The sequence below is a fragment of the Micropterus dolomieu genome, linkage group LG15, assembly GCF_021292245.1.
Source record: "Micropterus dolomieu isolate WLL.071019.BEF.003 ecotype Adirondacks linkage group LG15, ASM2129224v1, whole genome shotgun sequence".
Taxonomy (NCBI): domain Eukaryota; kingdom Metazoa; phylum Chordata; class Actinopteri; order Centrarchiformes; family Centrarchidae; genus Micropterus; species Micropterus dolomieu.
The window spans coordinates 3,557,140-3,563,644 of NC_060164.1; positions in this window are offsets into that span (position 1 = coordinate 3,557,140).

Genomic DNA, 6,505 nt, shown 5'->3' on the forward strand with positions numbered 1-6,505 from the left:
GGTGAGAAAACTTCCTTCCAAACAAGGTGTCATTAGAAGATGGAAAGAATAGTATACATTTTGAGGTGGGGGGGGGGGGCAAGTGCAATTCATTCCTAAACTCATTTTTAATAACTGCCCGTGCCCATGTCGTAGTAATGGTAATAAAACTAACTCCCCCAGTGACCTTCAAAATTACATTGATAAAATCATTGTCAGTTTTATGAGCCAAGAGCAACTCTGGTCCTAGAGAGACTCAGCTGACACTAAGGTATGAGACTTTGTGCAATACAAATATAGACGTGTGTGTTTACCACATACCAAGGCCTATAACACCAGCTGGGTGCATTTGAATAGTTGGTAAAGCTGAGTGAGTAGAGATATTTCAGCACATAGGATATTGATGATACATTTTTCAGAATATGTTCACATGGAAAACAAAGGGTTTGTTTTCCACAACGAAAAGGAGCATTATAGAACAGCTTAGACAGGCCTGTATTATTATTAGAGTCTTCCATTACCAACCTGTGGGCCTCACAGATTTGCATGATAGTGATCTAACTGTAGGTGTGAAAAGATTCCATGAGCCTGACATGGTATTACATGGTGTCCTAGTGCTTGATATAGTAATGAAATACAGTAACAACACAATGACAACACAGAATACTGTCTTTAAACTAATAAATAACATTTGTTAGTTTTGACGAATCTGTTAGATTACCTAAACACCACCATAAAGTTTTATTTACTTATGTATTCATTTTGATAAGTAAATCTCAGAGAACCAGTTCCTTTACAAGCATCCGCAAATCAACTTCTCAGATTCCGACTTTCTGTCCTGCTCTTCCTAAATTGAGTCATGGCATTTGTCACCAAACACTTCAAACTTCGCACTGATTGTATGATTAAAACATTCTGCCTCAGAGGAATGTATCTACAGCCTGGTAGTTAGTTTAGCCAGTAAATATTATATAATAATGCACTTAATGATTGATTTTGGATTGTTTGACTTACATAAAGTGGTAACAACAATGTGTTAGTCAGAGAGACACATCTTGATACAGTCTCTGCTCATGTAGTGTATTCAAAAGGGAATGCTGGGAAACTGCATTCCTACCACACTGATGTGCAGAGTAGAGACACAGTAAACCCAGACTTCTTACTGTCTACTGTCTACACTGTTGGATACATAGGACTTCTGCAGTACATTGTGTAGTTTTGTGTGACGAATGAACAACTACAACTACTTCACTCAGGGTAAATAAGTACAATAGGCATTTCAAATATTCTGCATCTGTTACCCAGCAGGGGGTTTACTTCCACAAGCACTCGTAAATCTGTCTTCATCGCATCTGCACAAGCATTAAGCAGGAAATGTTAAATGCACTAACCCTGGGACATAAACTAATTACTAGTACTGTATCGATCTACAAGTAAAATATTTGTCCTCATCTCTTTTACACGGCACATAGAGGATCCTGTGGAATAATATCTGTTTGTCACTTTCAAACTTGATTGTAGATTTTTGGTTGGAATACATGTGACCTCAGTACTGCATGTTCCCATTTCAATCCTACACCTGCAGTCCACCTGTGGCCCAATAACTTATCAGTCCCATAATGAGCTCTCACTCTTCTTTTAATTACAACCAAACTGCCAGAATAACTTAATTGTAGTTTTAAGTATTCAATGTCAGTATTTCAGTATTTCAGGAGCCACGAATTGTTAAAGCTCAGAGTTTAATGTCCTCATGATTACCATTTTTTATGTTAGTGGCACCATAGAGGTCACAATAATACACACATAAACAAGAACTGTGTGTTCAGGCAGCATGATAATAAACAAAATCATACTTAAAAGAAAATGGCGAAGTAGATAACTGGGATTAAAAACAAAATCACCTCAAATATGCTGCCGTTGTGTTTTCTCCTATCCTTAAAAGGAAACACATGAGTCAAGGTTAAAGCAGTCAGTGAGGCCACTGGCCCTTCAGCAATACATCAAGCTGATTGAAAAGCAACTGGAGCATTCCTGGTATCTGAATTAGCTCAGGTATTCTGCCCAACAGCAACACAGTGGAATGACTAATGCAATATATTTCACTTTGTACACATCCTTCTTTTCACTTCTACACGGCAGCAAACTTACTGATAAAGCTCATACAGAGAAGAAAGTCGACCTACTGTACTACTCTTGCACTTATTGCGTAGGGCCAGACTGCTTTGTTTAGTATAGTTTGTCATTTAAAGTGAGCCTATGTAACCTTCATAACTTCTAGTTGACAGCAGACACTGAAGCCACATTTGGCAGTTATGTGATAATGGCAAATACAAAAACATAGAAGTAGCACAAGAGTCATACCTTTTGTCAGTACATGTGCCACAGCATTCTGGATCAGTTGGAGAGTCTTATTCGGGCAGCCTCAAAAGGAATTGCAATATTCCAGCCTAGAAGTAACAAATATGTGGACCAGTTTTTCCAGCAAAGGCAGGAACCCTCTGGGGGCCAGCGGTCAGGAGCGTTTTTAGGATCTTGAAACATTGGGGGCTTAGCCAAGCCCATAAAACTTCATATCTTCACATAATAATTGACTCCCTTGACTTGATGTTGCTAAATTGTAATATCATGCGTCTAATTGTAATAATATAACAACAAAACTGCGACAGTATGAACAGGGGGGTTTGGGGGTACTTAATTTGCTGCATTCTGGTTTTCTGTATCAATTTATTGTGGAAATTATTTATGTAAAGGGGCACAGAATTCAAGTGTCAGGCAGGTGGGTGAATCTTTGTGAGCCAGTTTAACTGGTTGCTTTTCAATGATTTGAAGGCTGGCAATTCTGCCTTCAGATGTTATGAGTGATTACTCGTTTGATCGTCCTTGTTGCTGAATTGTGGTGAATGTTTAAGAACATTTTGATATTTTTTGACCTTGTAACTGATTATTTATTTCCATCTTAAATGTGCAATTGTACTACTGCCTGCCTTGGCCAGGACACAAAGAGTTTTTCTGGTTTAATAAAGATAATAAAACAATTTAAAATCTAAAACTGTAACAGAATATAATGCAGAGCAGCTCTCAGCTTTCAGATACGTTTCTCCTGTAGATCAACTTTTAATATTATCACTGTTGAATCAACACACAGGCAGGCGTGACTGATTGAGGTAATAATTCAATCATTTTAATTCAGTTATAAACTCCTGGACTTTAATAGCTCCTGTGTTTCAGCAGGTTTCTGCTCATGTTTAAAGTTCTGCACATTCAGAATCTAACTGGGTTCTCTGATGTTTCCAGAATAAAGGATATTTTGAGGTCAAACAGGATAAATCATCATAAACTTTGTAATCAATCCGCACCGTGTGGAAGGGATCCATACCACGGATTCTGCAACCCGTTGCACCACTACTATCCATGGTAGTGTGGGGATTTAATTCTTAAATGTTTTGTTTTGCAGGATCACAGCCTCTATGTGTCCACATGAGGAAAGGTCAACATAGGCTATCAGAGTAAAAATGGACTGTCTATTGCATTAGACTAGGCAACTTGATGAGTTTATTTTTTGAAGTAGCCCACTAAAATATTCCTCCAAATGCAGTGAAGAAACTGATTATCTGTATTAGCTATTTGTACTATTCTATTTCTACAATTATTTTCCTTTTTATCTCCATGAAAGTGTTTATAAGATCACTTTAAAATATCACTTTTTCTGCCCACCCCTGCTGCAGACATCTGCTGCCTTCAGCTAAAAGTAACAGCAACACAAAAGAAAAGTCTTTAATATTGAGGCACTTTGCTGCATCGGCCTCGAGCAACTTCTTTTTTCCTCCCTCAACATTTCTATAGGCCACATTCTGTCCGCGACTGATGTGGAGCGTGTGAGTGAGTGACTGGTCCCTTAGTAAATCGCCTCCTATGAGCCAGCTCTGAAATCACCTGAGCCAGGAAGGCAATGCGAAATAAAACTTTACATTATGAAAGAGGGGGGGACAAAACATAGATTCTGAAAGGAAATATGTATAATGGCTCCTCTGCCTATCAGGTGATTAACCTCAACACAAATCTAAAAGTTAATTTCAGCGCCTCTGATAAAGTGCAGCTCACAGCAGAGAGGACAGACACAGAGCTACAGCTGGATCATCTTATTCTCCTCTAATTTGCAGGAGAATAAATAATAACAATAATCTCTCACTCGCTCGCTCCCACGCACATAACGTTAGTTAAAGGTTCAGTGTGTAAGTTCTATATTGAGAAATTATATAAATTGTGTAAAACCATATGTTTTTTTGAATATTATTGTTACTTTCTCATTAATAAACAACAGCCACATGAAAAAATGAAGTGCTACATGATGTCTCATACTCCTGTAATACATTATTTTACATCTTGGGAGGGTTGGCTCATCTGGACTAACATACCAAAGAAAAAGAAGAACATCTCAAACACTAGTACATCAAGTATGACCACTGACAGATAACAGGACAATGTAAGCCTCACTGTCTCTGCACAACAGTCCAGTATAAACCACATAATACATGAAGTTTACAATTGCATTGTCAGGTGAGGATCAAGGCTCCTCTCGCTTAATTAGCAATTTCTTAATAAGCAATCTGCAAATCTTACCAAAATGTCTTTTTAATTTTTTGAAATACAACAGAAACACAAAGTAGTACTGACAGCCTAAATTTCAGCTTGTGGTAAAACGGTGCAACGTTTTTCAGGGGGCTGTCAGGAATAGTTAGCCAGCTAGCTACGGTTAGCTCCCCCAGGCCCAGTCACATAGACTACTGCAGCCAACACAGCAGACGTGTCCAGCAACAGCTGAACGATACTGTTAATGTTCGTACCGCTGTTATTCTGTCATTAAATTCTCAGTAATGTTGTAAAGTTTTAACCTAAATCAAGATACATCTGGCTCGTGATGAAACGTTGCAGAATATTTTTGGTTCATGAAACTTCAAATCACATAGGAACAAATAAAATATACAACAACAACAGTGGTAAGAATTGAAACATTCCTTTATTATTATCTTTAGGTTATTATAAATAAATATTTGCAGGAATTATATTAATAATATATAATTATAGAAAATATTAACGTATAATGTAACGTTACACTGATTACTACGTTGACACGTTTGACCTATGCACTGGCCAAGCGGCCGAGAAAAACAAAACAAAAAAACATGTTATTACACTGAAATAAAGGATTAGGCCTACATTTTACTCCACATTAATTTTCCGGTAAATAATAATATCTTCATTGGTTACTAGTGTTCACTCAATACCTGAACCAACCTTTTTCTTGCTGGAAAGTAGCTACTTAATGAATTGTATTTTACCGATTCCTATCACTGAATTCTTCGAGTTTTAGGTCTGTTAAGGCTGCTGTTCATATTCAGCAATAGATGTCACTGTTCATCCACTTCATTCTGCTACATTTTGAATTTCTGTACATTACAAAATACTGCTTAAAATTGAAGGTTTATGGAACAGAAATATGCATTAAAACTAAACATTTCAAAAACACCAAGGTTGTGCAATGTAATGATTTTATCCTACCCTTACCGGGTTTTAAAGGCCCAGTGTGAACGATTTACTGGCATCTATCATTGAAATTGCAGACTGGATAACTCACACCTCACCCTCCCTTTCATGGATGTTAAAACCTGGATGACCTGTAATTTTCTAATGTTAAACTCAGATAAAACTGAAGTTATTGTTCTGAGCGTTCAGCTATCAAGCTCCTCTCCTGTGGAACCAGGTTCCAGTTTGGGTTCAGGTGAGTCCTGAACCATCCCTTAGTTATGCTGCTATAGGCCTAGACTGCCGGGGGATTTCCCATGATGCACTGAGCTCCTCTCTCCTCTACTTTCTCTCCCTCTGTATGCAACCTCATCCCATTATTGCATGTTATTACACAACTTCTCCCCTTTCCGGTAGTCTTGTGCTTTCTCGTCCCTCTCCTCTCTCCTCCTATCACTTCCTGCAGGTGTTTCTGGCTCTGGAGCTGTGGAGTCTGGATCTGTGGTTGCGGGTCACCTGCTGCCCCCGTGTTCCTGCTCGACACCCTCTGCTACACCTATTGTTACTAGTCCTATTGTTATTATTGTCTATGAAGATTCTCAGTCATCCAGGTCATAGTTATCCAACGAAGGTTAAAATCAAGGGCAACTGGACTTGGTTGAAGATACTGGAAGATGTTTCGTCCCTCATCCAAAGGACGTCTTCAGTTCTGACTGACTGGCAGGGAAACTCAGCTATTTAACCTCAGTGGGGTCGTTATCCCGGGTCATCGATACCGCTGGTTCGTTAGTGTTCCTTGTTGCTGTGACGACAGTCGTTACAGTCGTTAAGACTACCTGTGGCCAAGACTGATTGACCATCTATGGTATCTTCACCTGAGGCCAATAGGTTACGTTTGTTGAGTTTCCTGGGAAGTGATGAAAGGACAGCATTGTAAGTGGGGGATAAGTGGTGGCGTAGACCCCCTCCTCTGTTCAATGACGGCTTCTCCACCCTGGTGTAG